General features: G+C 48.1%; 1 protein-coding gene across 3 annotated transcripts in view; it reads right to left on the bottom strand.

Moving 5' to 3' along the window:
* The window catches only part of RIPOR3 (RIPOR family member 3), a 106,288-nt gene extending 94,263 nt beyond the window's left edge, over nt 1-12,025 (bottom strand). Inside the window, exon 1 of one of the 3 annotated variants that reach the window (XM_081196093.1) lies at nt 11,717-12,025. The gene's annotated coding sequence lies outside the window, so the exon portion shown is untranslated. Of the gene's footprint in view, nt 1-10,728; nt 10,816-11,716 lie in introns of those variants that run through there. The other 2 variants (XM_081196094.1, XM_081196095.1) reach the window with 2 other exon arrangements.
* Between the last annotated feature and the right edge of the window lie 4,886 nt (nt 12,026-16,911).

Here is a 16,911-nt window from a genome sequence, read left to right as displayed (position 1 = left end):
ATAGGAGGAATAATAATTCTTTTTTATTATTATTAAGAGTTTCAAAATAACAATCAATCAAAAATACATCACCCTCATTTCCCCCCCATTTTCCCTCCCCAAAAAGAAAAAAGCCCCACCCCCCAGACTTCCCTCAGCTCCTCTCTCTAGTTTCTTAGCACATGTTATTCTCTGTATGTTATAAAATTGTAAAGATCCTTAAGTTATCTATATATATGTTATCAATAAAAAGTTTGTGTATGTTTATTCAGAACCTGCCATAATAATAATAATTCAATCCAATCTTGGGGGTGCACCCTGTTCTCCAGACAGTGGTTCAGTCCTCATTTATGTATTTTTGCAACACCCCATTCAGAGAGTTCAAGCTCTAGAATAAAGTTTGTGGCATCTAGGGCGAGAACTGAAAAGAATAGTGGGAACTGTAATTTGTTAAAGGTGCTGGGAATTGTAACTTTGTGAGGCCAGCACGTTTAATGAATTACATCTCCCAGGATTCTTTGGGGGAAACCATGACTATTAAAGTGGAATAAGAGTGCTAGAAATGTATGGGGTGGATCTGACCAAAGACTGCACAGGAAACATGAGATCATTCGTATGGGTAAGACTGAGGAAAGAATGCCTCAAAGGTCAAATGCTAAGTATTCTTCTGCCTTTCTGAATTATACATGGAAAAGCAACCAGCATTGCAAACGTACCCAAGGGGAAAATGTGGCACGAAAATATGGGGCATCTGTCTATCCCAACCTTTTGAAAACAGCATTCTTTTCCTTGCGCATAATAATTGTGGACAGAATTTTTATCAAGGCTTTGATTGCACTGTGCCAGATAAAATGGGTTCGTGGATTGGATGTAGCCTACAGGCCAGCAGTTGGTCTCCGTTTCCACCAGAGACACCTCGCCAATCCTTTCTGGGAAGCTTCCTCGGGTGCACATTGTTGCACAACCTCCCAAGCAGCTTGTTCCACTAAAGACACTCTTTCTGACATTTAGCACAGTTCGATCTCTTCTGCAGTTCCAAACATTGTTGTCATGTCCTCACTTGACTTGAAGGAATGGAGCTGCTGTGGAGGAAAGCTTTGGGCGAGCCAAGCACTTCCTTGGCCACTACAAGTGATGGATGGAATTCGAACTCAAGAAGCTAGTAGATCTGGGAAGGGGCGTGGCTCAGTGGTAGAGCAGCTGCTTTGCATGCAGAAGGTCCCAGGTTCAATCCCCAGCATCTCCAGGTTGTTGTTGTTGTTTAGTCGTTTAGTCATGTCCGACTCTTCGTGACCCCATGGACCAGAGCACACCAAGCACTCCTGTCTTCCACTGCCTCCCGCAGTTTGATCAAACTCATGCTGGTAGCTTCGAGAACACTGTCCCACCATCTCGTCCTCTTTCGGCCCCTTCTCCTTGCGCTCTCCATCTTTCCCAACATCAGGGTCTTTTCCAGGAAGTCTTCTCTTCTCATGAGGTGGCCAAAGTACTGGAGCCTCAGCTTCAGGCTCTGTCCTTCCAATGAGCACTCAGGGCTGATTTCCTTCAGAATGGATCGGTTTGATCTTCTTGCTGTCCATGGGACTCTCAAGAGTCTCCTCCAGCACCATAATTCAAAAGCATCAATTCTTCGACGATCAGCCTTCTTTACAGTCCAGCTCTCACTTCCATACATCACTACTGTGAAAACCACAGCTTTAACTATACGGACCTTCGTTGGCAAGGTGATGTCTCTGAATATTCCATTAGTCCTGATTTAAACAAATAAATCAATGGAGGTGGTCCTTATAAGCCATGTGTTCAAACGTATGTGTTTTAATGTACTAAAATAGTGTTGTAAATAGAGAGATAAGTTTTTGATTAACATAAAGTAAAGAAAGGCACCTGACATCATCGTGGCATCAGATGACAGACAGGTGGTAGTCCCCACCTGCCTGCTGAAGTGGTCCTATGGGGTTGGGATAGGGGAGATAAAGATCTGGCCCACTGGGCCAAAAAGTTTCCCCACCTCTGCTCCAAGACAGAGCTGGAAATGGCACAAAGGTTTGCTTCTGAAATGATTTGGTGCGTTTAAGAAATAGCAGATAAACTTGCCAAGTCACCTTCAAAAATGAGACTTCCCACCCCACCCCAAAATCTTAGTTTCATCACTGAAATGAAAGCAGTTACACAAGGCCTCAATGAAAACTAGGGACAGTGGAAATATATGGTTGGGTCCACATTTTTTTTGCAAGCCTATCTGATTTGTACTTTCCAAAAGACTACGCTGGTTGAAATGTTGCTTTCCTTCAAAATTAGCGCTTCTCTGGCATTTTCAAAGTAGTTCTCCGAAAAGGCATATGTTAGGGCATGTGCATAAAAATGCATTATGTTCGTGAAAATAGCATAAGAAATGTTGGGGGGAATTGCATGCAAAAATGTGTATACTGGGCAAAATTGCAGAAAGAAATGTGTATACTGTACAGTCATACCTTGGAAGTCGAATGGAATCCGTTCCGGAAGTCCATTCGACTTCCAAAACGTTCGAAAACCAAAGCACGGCTTCTGATTGGCTATAGGAGGCTTCTGATTGGCTGTAGGAAGCTCCTGCAGCCAATTGGAAGCTGCAGAATCCCCGTTGGACGTTCGGCTTCCAAAAATAGTTCAGAAACTGGAAGACTCACTTCTGGGTTTTGATCATTCGGAAGCTTATTTGTTCGGAAGCCAAGGCGTTCAAGATCCAAGGTACAACTGTATTAGGAGAAATGCTGTTGTTTTCAGGAGGACATTTTTTAATTACAAAAAATAATGCAAACTGATGTGAAAATCTGGTGAACAGAACATGAGATTGGAACAATTAGAAATTTCAGATAAAGTTAAATTGACAGATTCATCCATGCCAACTAAAAGCCAGATTCTTAAGAGAGAGAAAACCTGAAAATGTATTCAAACTGGAAACATCAAAAATACTTAATCTTCAGGATATTCACATGTGGAGTGAAAGTGAGGCAGGTTGACAACAGAATTTTCATGTGCAGCATGAGGAACATGAGTAGAATTTTTTCACTGCAACATATTTCTGCTTTGGCACAGAGCGAAGCTATACATGATAACTAGGCCTGTCACCCAATTAACAATATCATATTCAATTAACTGTGTCAGTTTTATACCACATGTCTACTCAGAAGTACCTTTACTTTTGATGGGATTTACTCCGAGGCAAGCTGGTGAGTGTGTGCTACTAGTTTGGGTTGCCATATGTATGGAATTTCCTGGACACTGCTGGAATTTGGTCGTCAGAAATAGTGTCCGGGCGGAAATCGATGGACTATCTGGGAATATCTGGCCGTATGGCAGCTCAAACTGCATCGGAGGGGATGCGGGCGGCAGAAACTGCAGCTGCATCGGTGGCGGAAGAACTGCAGCCTCTCCGGTCATGCCTGGGCCTTCCCCTGCAACACGGCCTGAGCAGCTGTTGGGGGCTGCTGGTGCTGCTGGGGAAGGCTGCAGAGCAATGAGCCTCCCTGCCCAGGCCCAATCCTGGGTTCCACCTTGCTGGTGGCTGCTTGGAGACTGAAGGCCTAAGTGAAAAAGTTGGCTCCACAGCAGAGCCCGCTCAGCAGCCCCCAGTCACACACACCCAGCACTGGAAAGCAAGAGCCTCGCACAAACAGGGTCCTAGCAAACCACGTGGCCGGAGCAAGAACTGGAAATGGGAGAATATTTTTTCTGCTTGGCTCCAACCTCCGCGTCAAAGGTAGGTCTGTCCGGGAAGGCCGTTTCAAAATACGGCAGCCCTAGAGTCACTGTGTACAGGAGAGCAGCCTTACCCTATTAAATCCTCATGAATTTGCCATTGAATGAAAGCAGATCACCGAAGGAGGGAAAACATGCTTTGTTTTAATATATGACACAAACCTGTATCGCAGCAGACACTATCCTAGAAGATCTATTCCCTCCCGCATGCAAAAGAAAAGGAGAATACCTAAAATGGCACAAACCACTTGCATTTAGGAAGTTTCCTCTCTCTCTAATTTCCAAATTTGACACCCTATTCAATCAATCAATCAATGTGCATGTTTGGATCGCAAAGTAAGTAGCAATTTATTTTGGAAAGAAGCAATGCACCTCTTGACCACACAAATCGCCCGCATTTAAAGTAGCAGCTTTAGACACATGCTCTGATATCATTGTTGGTGGCATCTGTAACAATTCAATTTTTGATGCCATGTTCATTCTTTTGCATTTTCCTGCATAAGAAACCCTTAAACAAGAGGCCAGCTGGCCTCCCTTAAGAGAGCCAGTAGATTGCGGCCAGTAAAAGTGTTGTTCTTAGTGAAAGAAACATTGTGTCTGAAACCCAGTTCAGACACAGCTCTTAAGATGACATTGGGCCAGTAATTCTGTCATAGTGCAATTTTAAATGTGTTTATCTCAGAAGTGCCATTGATCCAATGGGGCATGTTCCTAATTAAATGTGTAGGGTAAATTGGGATAGCCTACAGATTTGAGGGACGCGGGTGGCGCTGTGGGTAAAACCTCAATGCCTAGGACTTGCCGATCGTATGGTCGGCGGTTCGAATCCCCGCGGCGGGGTGAGCTCCCGTCGTTCGGTCCCAGCTCCTGCCCACCTAGCAGTTCGAAAGCACCCTTAAGTGCAAGTAGATAAATAGGTACCGCTTTATAGCGGGAAGGTAAACGGCGTTTCTGTGTGCTGCGCTGGTGCAGGCTCGCCAGAGCAGCTTCGTCACGCTGGCCATGTGACCCGGAAGTGTCTTCGGACAGCGCTGGCCCCCGGCCTCTTAAGTGAAGATGGGTGCGCAACCCCAGAGTCGGTCACGACTGGCCCATACGGGCAGGGGTACCTTTACCTTTACAGATTTGCAGCCCTGATCTCCTGAAAGATGCAAGTACTGTATATAGAAAGAATAAGTCATAATCTGAGAAGCCCAAGCACCAAAGAGATTTGGGACAAGGGGGACATCCTCTGTAGAGATAAGGGAAAGCGTTCAAGACCTGAGCATCACCACCTAGGGATCTTGCAGAGTGGTCAACACAGAGTTTGTTCACATGGCTGAGTCCTGAAAGACCTGCTCCCTGCCTTGCAGGCCATTTCCCACCTGGCCTGGGAGGACGGGGCCTGGACTGACTCCAGCTACAAAAGCTGAGGCTGCAGAACAGACACTGAGGCTGGGGTATTGTTTAGGGGAGTTGGGGTGTGAGTTGTTGCTGTTATTTATATTAATTTTGTGTATATTTTAGATCTTACTATGATTTATATAGAAACTTGCAATTTGGTTGCACACTTTTTGATGTTGTATTTAATGTATTTAGAATTACTTTTGTTATGTTTGTAATTATGTAATTTTTTTCATGCTGCAAACCACCATGTGCATGGTTTTAACTATGGAAAGGCGGCATGTATGTCCATATTTCACTTTTCACATAATGCAGGGCTTTATATATGGTCAATTCAGGTTTTATATAGGGCAGGGTTATCAAAAGCGCTATTTATAGAGAGACTTTGAAACAACACAACTCCAGTAAAATGTAGCTGGGCTGCGACCCAAAAACCACAAACAGCACTAAAAGCAAATAACGCACAATCATTACATAGTCCTAGAAAGTATAACAAAAACAAAACATAACTAAGGGAGATATAACTGTTATCTCCACAATGCAGTTTCAGGATGAGAAGATCAGGACCGGCCCTATCATTAGGCAGAGTCACAGGCGTCAACTTGAACAAAATCTTGTGGGGCCCACTAGCCCGCCCACACTTCTTCCCCCCCATCCCAGAACTTCTATGAAGCACACCTTCCTCTGCCATGCACAACTGGACACAGGACTCCTCTTGCCCCCGCTGCCTTTTCACCTCTCGTCCTCCACCCATGTGCAATAAGTTTTTGCCCACTCCCCTCCCATCTCCTACTGCCACCTGCTCTCCTCTCCTACCAGCCTGCCTGCCTGCCTCTCCCCAGTTCCCCCGGTCAGACGCATGCAGAAATACAGTCAAACCTCAGATGTCAAACGTAATTTGTCCTGGAAGCCCATTTGGCTTCCGAAATGTTCAACAAGGAAGGTGTGGCTTCTGATTAGTTGCAGGAGCTTCCTGCACACAGGCGGAAGCCACGACGGATATTCGGCTTCCAAAAAGTGTTCGAAAACCGGAGCATTAACTTCTGGGTTTTCGGCGTTCAGGAGCCAAAACGTTCCAAAACAGAGGCGTTTGGGAGCTGAGGTTTGACTGCAGCATCAAAAGTCAGGAGGCAAGCTAGGAAAAGCGGGCAGCGCCCAGCTGAGAGGTGCCCACTTCAGGCGGTTGGTTTTGGATGTCATGAAAGGGCAGCAAATTGTTATCCGATTTATTATTGTTGCATTTCTATTCCCAGGGAACGGAAGAGGTGCTTGTGGGATTTATTGCCTCAGGTACCAAAATAACTTGACTGGCCTTGGGTATTATTTGCAGTCCTGCCATGGGCCAGCCCTGACAGGAGCAGGTAGGTTGCTGGATTACTCGCAATAGATTGGCAGGAGTTTCTATAGACTGTTTAATGAAAGCAACAAAATGGGATTCTTTTGCCTAAGCTGGGCTATTAGAATCTCTGATCTTTACTCGGTCCAATGTATGTTTATATTTGAATGCCACTCATCCTATTGGTGTTGTTCATTGGGTGCAGTAGGCAATTGGCTCCCCTGTTCCCCAGGGAACACCTGGCTCTGTTGATGTCCCAACATCCTTTTGCATCTGGCCCTGTGACATCCTGAGCAGGGGGTTGTGTGGGGTAGAGTCTCAAAAGGTGCGCAGAAGTGAAGATTTCATAGCCCAAGGCAGTTTGAAGATCATTCTTCTTCAAGGACCCTTGAATGCACAACACTCTGCCCTCCAGCATCCTCTGGGAGCAGAGTTGAGGACGTATCATTCGACATCTAAGTGCCTCAGAGAATTATCTTTGAAAAATGTTGGACCCTGAAGTCTTCATTTGCATGCACATACTGTATGAGACACCATTTCTCAGAGTGATGGGAAACTTTCCAACATTCAGTACTCTCTATGCTTCAAATTTTACGCCTGTCTGAAAGATAACAGATAGCTCTCTAGCATTTTTGGTACCTATGCAATAAAACGGCTCCTCATTCTCTCACCAAGCAATGGTGTCCAATGAGTCTCCTCCCCATCTGATACTGGCACTTTCCCCTCCCTTTTCCCCATTGTGTGGCATCCTTCCTGAGCCAGAATTTAGCAGCTTTGCTCCAGTTTGTAGATTAAAATGGAAAAGAAAGTATTTTCCCACACGGCTGGTTTTGGCCCATTGTCACTTCTTCCACAAAATTCAAACAGCTGTAAGTTAAGAACCCCTCTGACTCATCAGTTTCATCGAGGGACTTTTATCTGTGTGCTTTCCCTTCCCACCCTTCAGAATTCCAGAATCCACATGGCACATAGACAACAGCTGAGACCAAGAGAGGGGCACAAGTCTGGGCAGTCCAAGACCTCCATACACACTGCCCAGGCTTGTGCCCTGGAAAGGTCACCTCCAACGCGGGAGGCAGCAATTATGAGTTAACGGTCTCTGCAGCCCCAGCAGGCGCTGTGATTCTCCAGCGGTATGACTTCACCCTGGAGGCGCACTCCATTGTCTCTTGATGAGACCAATAGTCAAAAGAAGGCAGTTTCTGCAGGTCTTGTAGAGGGAAGTGAGGAGCAGATGGGGCTCATCAACCTGGGAAGATAGGCCACCTAGGAGAAGGAAAACTCCTATCCTAAATCTCCATTGACTTGCAGGATAACTTCGGGAGAAGAAAAGGCTAAGAAGAAAACCCTCCACAAATCTGGAGTCCCTAAGATGGTTGGACAGCGCCTTGTATGCCTCCTTCCAGCAACTCCTGTAGCCACGCTGGTGCCAAACATAGTGTTCTGCTTTCCTTTGGACCACATCAGTGAGGCCGAGAAAGCGGGTCTTGTCATCTGTGCAACCTAGGATCTCCTCCATGCACACTGCCCAAGCTTGCATTCTGGAAAGGTCACTAAACACAGTGCTCCAAACACAGTGGTTTGGCTTCACCCCCGGAGGCCCAGTCCCTTGTCTCTTGAGACAGACTGATGCCAACAAATGTTCCTAAGTTGCTATCTGCCTCTGCCTGCTGCTTCTGCAGGATCTCTTGTCCCCACGCTGAAAGTTTGCATCTCCTCTTCCAGATTCTTGTGCCTGACCCCACACTCCCCACTGTGGACATTCCCCACAGTTTGAGAACTTCTGCTATGCAAGTATTATACAGTTAAGCCTGCACATCTGCTACTGTAGGTACTTGCTTCTTCTACGCCTCATTTAAGTGGATCTGTCTCTCTGGGCACTTGCAGACTGTCAGTGTTTTCGGGTGAATTTCAATCACTTGCCAGCAAACTCAGTTTGTGCAATTATGCTTGACGGGTTGGTCTTGCGCAACAAACCCACGTCCCCCCAAAATCAGGCTTTTTGCCATAAGGAAAGTGATGGGAAGCTGTACGTGAAAGTGTGGAGTAATACTTGCCTTGACACAATGTCATTATCAAACACAAACGAAACACAATGAACGCTCATTAAAAAGCTAACATGGTCTAATCTCCCGGCAAACAAATCAGGATGAATGTTCAATGAACAGGTCATGTGGAAGCAACCTCTGTTTTCAGTCTATCCCACGCATTCCTTCAAAGACAATGGATGGTAGATTATGCTGGAGGGCTCTGTTTTCTAGGAGGAAGCTAAGATAGGTTATGATCATAGTAGAACCTGTGTTGTGTGGTAGTCCAGAATGCTGGACTTAGGGCCTGGGATACCCAGGGTGGTTATCTACTGAGTCCTGTCAATGAAAGAGTTTCTGAATTTGCAATGAGATGTTCCTCCTGCCAGAACCCACCTTGTGCATAATAATAATAATAATAATAATAATAATAATAATAATAATAATAATAATAATAATTTATTATTTATACCCCGCCCATCTGGCTGGTCCTCCACAGTCACTCTGGGCGGCTTCCATAGAAACCAAAAATACACTAAAATATCACACGTTAAAAACTTCCCTGAACAGGGCTGCCTTAAGATGTCTTCTGAATGTCAGGTAGTTGTTTATCGCTTTGACATCTGCTGGAAGGGCGTTCCACAGGTCGGGCACCACTACCGAGAAGGCCCTCTGCCTGGTTCCCTGTAGCTTTGCTTTTCGCAATGAGGGAACCACCAGAAGGCCCTCGGCGCTGGACCTCAGCATCCAGGCAGAACAATGGGGGTGGAGACGCTCCTTCAGGTATACTGGACCGAGGCCGTTTAGGGCTTTAAAGGTCAGCACCAACACTTTGAATTGTGCTCGGAAACGTACTGGGAGCCAATGTAGGTCTTTCAAGAATGGTGTTATATGGTCTCGGCGGCTGCTCCCAGTCACCAGTCTAGCTGCCGCATTCTGGATTAGTTGTAGTTTCCGAGTCACCTTCAAAGGTAGCCCCACGTAGAGCGCATTGCAGTAGTCCAAGTGGGAGATAACCAGAGCACGCACCACTCTGGCGAGACAGTCCGCAGGCAGATAGGGTCTCAGCCTACGTACCAGATGGAGCTGGTAAACAGCTGCCCTGGACACAGATTTGACCTGTGCCTCCATGGACAGCTGTGAGTCCAAAATGACTCCCAGGCTGCGCACCTGGTCCTTCAGGGGCACAGTTACCCCATTCAGGACCAGGGAATCCTCCACACCTGCCCGCCTCCTATCCCCCAAAAACAGTACTTCTGACTTGTCAGGATTCAACCTCAATCTGTTAGCCACCATCCATCCTCCAACTGCCTCCAGACACTCACACAGGACCTTCACCGCCTTCACTGGTTCTGATTTAAAAGAGAGGTAGAGCTGGGTATCATCCGCATAGTGATGAACACCCAGCCCAAACCATCACACCCTCCCCAAATCTGCTCCAGGGGGTTGGAGGAGCCCTCGGTGCAGGAGGAGGAGATGGGGAGAACATCCCATTGCACAAGCAGAAATCCTTGCACTGCTAGTGTGTTCACCTTAGTGCTACAACGGACAATCCCCATGCAGCCATAAAGTCACGGACTAATCACATTTTTCTCAGTCTAGCCACACGGTTGTCGCGAGGATAAAACACGGCAGTGGGAAACCAGTTTGAGCTCCTTGCAGGAAAGGCAGGCTATGAAAGTAATAATAAATTCATAGGCACATAATATAGGGTTGCCATATTTCAGAAAGTGAAAATCCAGGTACAAAGGTTGAGCTTTTTAAAGTTTTGCCCAAAGTTGTTGAGTCTGGGAAAATCCAGACATATGGCAACACTCATGTAATAGGTGGTTGGCAGCATCTCTGAAGGGCATCTTGCATAATCCCCTGGTTAATGAAGAAATCTGCAGTACCTTGGACTCTTTTTAAACACCTCCAATGAGGGAGAGTCCACACCCTCCTGTTCTGTAGCTCAGTGGCAAGGCATCTGCCTTGCACCCAGAAGGCCACAGGTTCAATCCCAGCATAGAATCACAGAGTTGAAAGGGACCATGAGGGTCATTTAGTCCAACTCCCCGCAGTGCCAGAATCTCCAGGTAGGGCTGAGAGAGCCTCTGCCAGTCAGTGTAGACAATACTGAACTAGACTGGCCAACGGTCTGACTCAGTATAAGGCAGCCTCTTAGGTTCCTATTGGTCTGACACAGCTCTTGCCAGTAGTCCATCAGGGCAAATGAGATGCTGCCACACAAGCCCCAGTTTGCCCCAACCTACATGCCTGCCTTCTTACCTACAACCAGTCCAGGGAGGTCTTACTGCCTGCCAACCTCTCCTTCCATCCCCTCAATCTGTGTTACCACTCTTCAGCAGGGAGGAGGATGGGGGGGGGGGACAAAGCTGGGATTCTTGGCTCTGCCTAGCATTGGTTCTGGTACCACCTACTGTTCGGGCTCCCTGTCTTCCAGTCCCAATGGGCACCAGCTACTCCTGTCCCAATAGGATGATACCAGCGATGCTTAGTCAAAATATGCGCCCTTGACATTTCCACCCATTCATTCTACTCCGGCTTTCTAGAGATCACCAGGCATACTCTGTTGGTCGACTCATGTTGGACTGACAGCTAGATTTGATGATTTGAAGTGCCACAGATTCATTATGCCCTTGAGCAACTCACTTAGCTACTGTTCCCCATCCTTAAAATGGGAACGTGGTAATTACCGACCTGAGAGCAAACAGGATGAAGATTATAAAGTGCCCTGGGTACTTCTAGCATAATAATAAGTATATTTGTTAGCATTCCCATGAATCGGTACATTGCTTATGGGTGGCTCAGCACACCCAGGAAGTCAGGACACCTAGAGCTAAAAAATAGGGAGAAGTGGGGGAGACGTGTGGCGAAATTATTTGCCTGGTTCCTGGGAAGCAAGTCCCAGGTGTTCAGCAGGGCGAACCCTTTAACCCTAAGGCAGAAGAGAGGCGTTTGCCGGACCAGTCGCGAACTTCCGAGTTACACGGAGCTTCTCGTCCGGCCGAAAAGAGCCCTCATAGCACGCCCTGGAAACATCCCACGGAAAAACCCCTTACCGGCTGCCTGCGGACCTCCTGCAAACTCTCTCCTACGCTGACCCCCAGCTCTCCAGACTCTACTACGGCACCTTTCTCCATACAGGTGCCCAGCCGGGTCTCCTCTAGGTGAGGGGCCAGTCTCCAAACACCAACCCCCCCGACGTCTGTGCATTGACTCCCCCCTTGACCGCCCACCCCCGTCCGCCACAGACCTTTGCTACATCTCCTCCAGGGATCGCACCTGGGCGGCGGGTGGGCTTCTGCCGCGGCGTCCCTCCGTCCGCCCGGGCAGCCGAGCTGTCGAGCCTCCAGTGCGCGTCCAGCTCGGTGCCTTGACGCCGCCCGCTCTCCTTCCCACCCTTCTCGGCGTTGGGGATGTGCCCGCTGCTCGTCTCCCCGGCAGCTCCTCCTCGCCGTCGGCGGCTGTTGCTGCCTGCGAGGTCCCGATAGGGGCCGCCTTATCGCGGGCGCCACCTTCGCCGTCTGGGCGCGCGCGTGCCACCACCGGGACGGGGCGCCTCTTCCAGGAAGACGCGCGCAGCAGCGGCGGCGGCGGCGGCCTCCGAGGAGGATCGCCTCCCGCGTCCTCCTCCCCACCCCCTGCTGCCTGGCTGCTTCTCTTCTCTTCCCCTCCCTCTCCCCTTCCACCACGACCCTCCCTCCCTCCCGTGCCCGCAAGGGGGTGGGGGGCGTTGAGGATTTGAAATGGAGGCGCCTCCAACGCATGCTGCGATCGCCAGCCCTTCTTCGGCTCGTATTCGCCGGGGAGCACCTCACACCGCCCGCCCCCTCCCTCCTGGCCGGCTACGAGCGAGCGAAAAAGGCCAAACACAACCTTGCAGGGGAGGGTCCTGGGAGGAGGGGGTCGGGAGGGTCAGGCAAAGGAAGGTAAAGGGGAAACTGAAAGTTTTTCCCTCTCCAGCGCCCAAGGCTAGGGTAGTTCACACGTACACGTGCACACCCTGATGGAGGGCGAGTGGGCAGAGGCGTATCCAGGCTCCCTTGCACCCTTGTGCCCCCTCCGCGCTCCTGCACCAAAGCGCCCAAAGGAGCCTGCGCGCCTCGTCCGGCTACCCAGAACAGCAGAGAGTAGCCCGGGAGCGCGTGGACGAGCGGTCAGGCCTCTAGCCGCTCCGAGCTGCAGTGAAGGGGTGCAATTTTTGCACCGCTTGGGTCTGCACCCTTGGTGGAGGCCAACCTAACCAACCCCTAGGTACACCTTCAAGTCTGCGAATGGGAAGTGGCCTTTCTTTTAAAAGTCGTTCCATCTAACTCAATATTGTCCACACTACCTGGCAGTGGCTGTCCAGGATTTCGAAAGGGAGTCTCTCTCAGCCTTACCAGGAGATGCTGAGGGCCTTCTGCATGCAGAAAAGATGCTGTATCATTGAGCCACAGTCCTACTGTGGACATCCTCGCTGGATGTCCACTCTGTTTTGGTTGTCTCCAACATCCCGAAACGTATGAAGTTTGACCCATCCCTTATGCATTTAGTGAGCATTCAGTACCACTGATCATTCATACATGATACAGTATATATCATTATATATATAATGATTCTGTATATTCACAAGTTGCAAGTGGGGTTAACAATGCCTCCTTGTGATTTCTGCTCAACATTCTCAGCATTTGGATATTCGCTGCCTATTAAAACAGGCAAATCTTTAACCCCAACTCTTAATATGGAGAAGATTTTACTGGTATGATTGTCTGGATCCATAATAATCATACTCATCATTATCTAAACACATGTACTAAATAGTTTCACGCAAATGTACAATACAGAAATGTCAGGACTTTGGAAGATGGGGAAATGTTAAATTAAATCACCTTAACTATAAGCCAACTGACTCCCCTCCCCCTTCTTATTTCTCTTTTTCTGCAAGCTTTTCTTATCTTTCAAAGCTTTTGTTCTCCATTGATTAATCTCCCCATCTAAATATCTTAAATTTTAATCCCTTTCCCCCTAAGGATCTTGTTCCCAACTGCATGAACAACACGTCTTGGTGCAACAGAACCCATTGCTGCCACCCATTGGTAGCAATAAGTAAGTATATTTTTGTTCTTGTGATAATTAAAAAAAAAAGCAAGGCACAGAAATTAGGGTCAACCAAAATTCATAGTGTAGCGTGCTTTCACGTTAAGCAGAACTCTTCTGCATGCTGGATGTTAAGAAAAATATCGTTCCCAAGGGTTTGGAATTAAAACCTGATCTCAGTTTGTTTCAGTACTGTAGAAGGAAGCTTTGTGCAGATTAATTAGGTTTTACCTGTAAGGTAAAGGTAAAGGGAACCCTGACTGACTCTGGCTGACTCTGGAGTTGCGGCGCTCATCTCGCTTTATTGGCCAAGGGAGCCGGCGTACAGGTTCCGGGTCATGTGGCCAGCATGACTAAGCTGCTTCTGGTGAACCAGAGCACCGCACAGAAACGCCGTTTACCTTCCTGCCGGAGCGATACCTATTTATCTACTTGCACTTTGACATGCTTCGAACTGCTAGGTTTGCAGGAGCAGGGACCGAACAATGGGAGCTCACCCCGTCACAGGGATTCGAACCGCCGACCTTCTGATCGGCAAGTCCTAGGCTCTGTGGTTTAACCTTGTGCAAAAATAAATCTTCAATTACACAGAGTAATGCTGGGAGAGGGAAGCAACAGAAGCTAGACCAGTGCTGTCTAACTTGACTGTGGCCTCAGGTAGGGTCCCCCCCCCCCTGTTCATGTGCCTGAAGTATTTTAATTTGGGATGCCAGGGACCAGATAAAAGACTTTCTGCACTACCACTGAGCCTTTTCCCTTTTCTGACTCTTAGAAAACTCTTAGATAAGTAAATCATTCCACTTCTGGGCTCTTGGAAATATCATGCCCACAATTTCCTGGTGAGGAAGACACCAAATCATCCCATTACCCTGTTCAAATAGTTCAAATCTGCGCAACAGGGTGAGCTCCCGTTGCTCTTTCCCAGCTTCTACCAACCTAGCAGTTCGAAAGCACGTGCAAGTAGATAAATAGGTACCGCTGTGGCCTGAAGGTAAACGGCGTTTCCGTGCACTCTGGCTTCCGTCACGGTGTCCCGTTGCACCAGAAGCGGTTTAGTCATGCTGGCCACATGACCTGGAAAGCTGTCTGTGGACAAACGCCGGCTCCCTCAGCCCAAAAAGTGGGATGAGTGCCACACCCCATAGTTGCCTTTGACTGGACCTAACTGTCCAGGGGTCCTTTACCTCCCTAGAACATAGTGATAATGCAGCAAAAAGCTTTACCTGAAGATGTCTACAGATTAAGCTGTTAAAGGCACAAGGGCTCTTTGGGGGGAGTTGGAAACCTCTTCGCATCTGCTCTGTTTGGCACAGCTCACCCAAACTTTGTTCCGCATCACACTAGGGGATGTGTTGTGCATAGCACACCAGATCTCAGTCTGGAAGTGCATTGTGCGTGGCGTGCCAAACAAAGGAAGCTTCTGCATCTCCTTTCTCTAATAGAAAGGAAAGAAAAAAGATGCAGACCAAACTGTCATGACATTACATCAGGATGTAAACAAATCTTAAATAGTGGGTCCAAAGTATACAGAGTGGTTTGAAGTCCTATGCAAAGGGCAGGGATTGCTGGCCAACAGGGGATCCGCAATCTATCACTAATCCTCAAAGGTGCTTTCCATAGCTCAACTAGATTGGATCAAGAAGGTGTAAACAACTAAACAAAATTGTGTAAACAATTTGCCAACAGTTTCGTTTGTTAAGCCCTCATCTGTCTTTGTCATTTGATATAAATCCTATTGTTCCACTCTCTTTGTCACAGATGTCGCAATATTCCTCTTTGCAGAAAGCAAATTCATTTGCCTTCGTCCATTATCTTAGCCTCCCCCAGCTTGGGGTCTTCTGAATGTCTTGGACTACAAAATCCATCAGGCCCAGCAGATGGTCAGGCATGATGGGAGATGTAGTCACGTCTAGAGGGCACAAGTAAGGGAAAGCGGCATAACCAGTACTACCCAGGCATATCTGTGTTCCATACCTGTTAAAATCCTTTTCTCTTAGGTGATGTCAGCTTTGATAAAATCCTTTAAAGCCCACAAGGTCTGAATGGAGACAAAGGTTTCCTATCCAACTACAGATGCAAATTAACATAACAAAGCCAGGTTGAGTGTGTTATCACCAATTACTGATATTGTCAGTAGCTGCTCAATTTATCTTGGGCTCACTTAAGCTTTAGGTGGAACAGTGCAGTGCATATGCTCATTGCTACATTCTGGAAAGATTTTAACAGGGCTAGTTTAACATCTTGGTACCAGGGGGTGTGGCGACACTGAAAAGATAACACATAAGTTGAGAATAGCAAGAGAAACATATCCATACTTTCGCAGACGAATGGTGGAGCTTTGTTATTTTCACAAACACCAGAAAACCAAAGTCCTGTCCCTAGGGTATCTGCTGATTTGTCGATTTTATTTGCTGTGCTGCCAACATTTCATGGGAACTGGTGTCTTATATATTATAAGCAGGAGTGTCTCAAGTTGCTGAATTTCGTCATTTCTGTTAATTTCTATTCAGTAGGGATGCGAGTGGCGCTGTGGGTTAAACCACAGAACCTAGGGATTACCGATCAGAAGGTCGGCAGTTTGAATCCCCGCAACGGGGTGAGCTCCCGTTGCTCAGTCCCTGCTCCTGCCCACCTAGCAGTTCGAAAGCACGTCAAAGTGCAAGTAGATAAATAGGTACCGCTCCAGCGGGAAGGTAAACGGCATTTCCGTGCGCTGCTCTGGTTCGCCAGAAGCGGCTTAGTCATGCTGGCCACATGACCCGGAAGCTGTATGCCGACTCCCTCGGCCAGTAAAGCGATATGAGTGCCACAACCCCAGAGTCGGTCACAACTGGACCTAATGGCCAGGGGTCCCTTTAACTTTCCCTATTCAGTAACGTTTATGTATTTCATGGGATGTTATATCCTGGATATGCTGGGGAAAAGATGATTCGTTTTTTAAAAAGGGGCACAGACTCTACCATGGTGGAGAACCTAGTGGTTCTCTAGATCAGTGTTTCCCAACCTTTTTTGGGCAAAGGCACACTTGTTTGATGAAAAAAATCTCGCGGCACACCACCATTACAGCCCTGTGACGTCAGCGCGCAGCGTCACGCCGGGAGGGACGCACGAAAGTGAAAGTTTTCAAATTTTTTCCCTCCCCCTTGCCGGGGAACCTCCAAGCTTTGGGGTGGGGGGGGAGGAGGCAGCAAAGCGAGGGACTGAGGGACGGCGGCAGCTGAGGCGGCGGCGGCTGTTGTGGTGGTGGCGGCGATAGCGGGCGGAGGAGGGAGCGGCGGCGGGGCCGAGGTGGCCGGCGGCGGTGGGGGAGGCGGCGGCGGGTGGAGCAGGAGGGCGGCCGAGGCCGGTGAGGGAGTAGGGTTGCCCGGG

Source organism: Podarcis bocagei (genome assembly GCF_964188305.1).
Source record: "Podarcis bocagei genome assembly, chromosome: 5".
NCBI lineage: Eukaryota > Metazoa > Chordata > Lepidosauria > Squamata > Lacertidae > Podarcis > Podarcis bocagei.
This window is presented reverse-complemented; position numbering and strand designations above follow the sequence as displayed.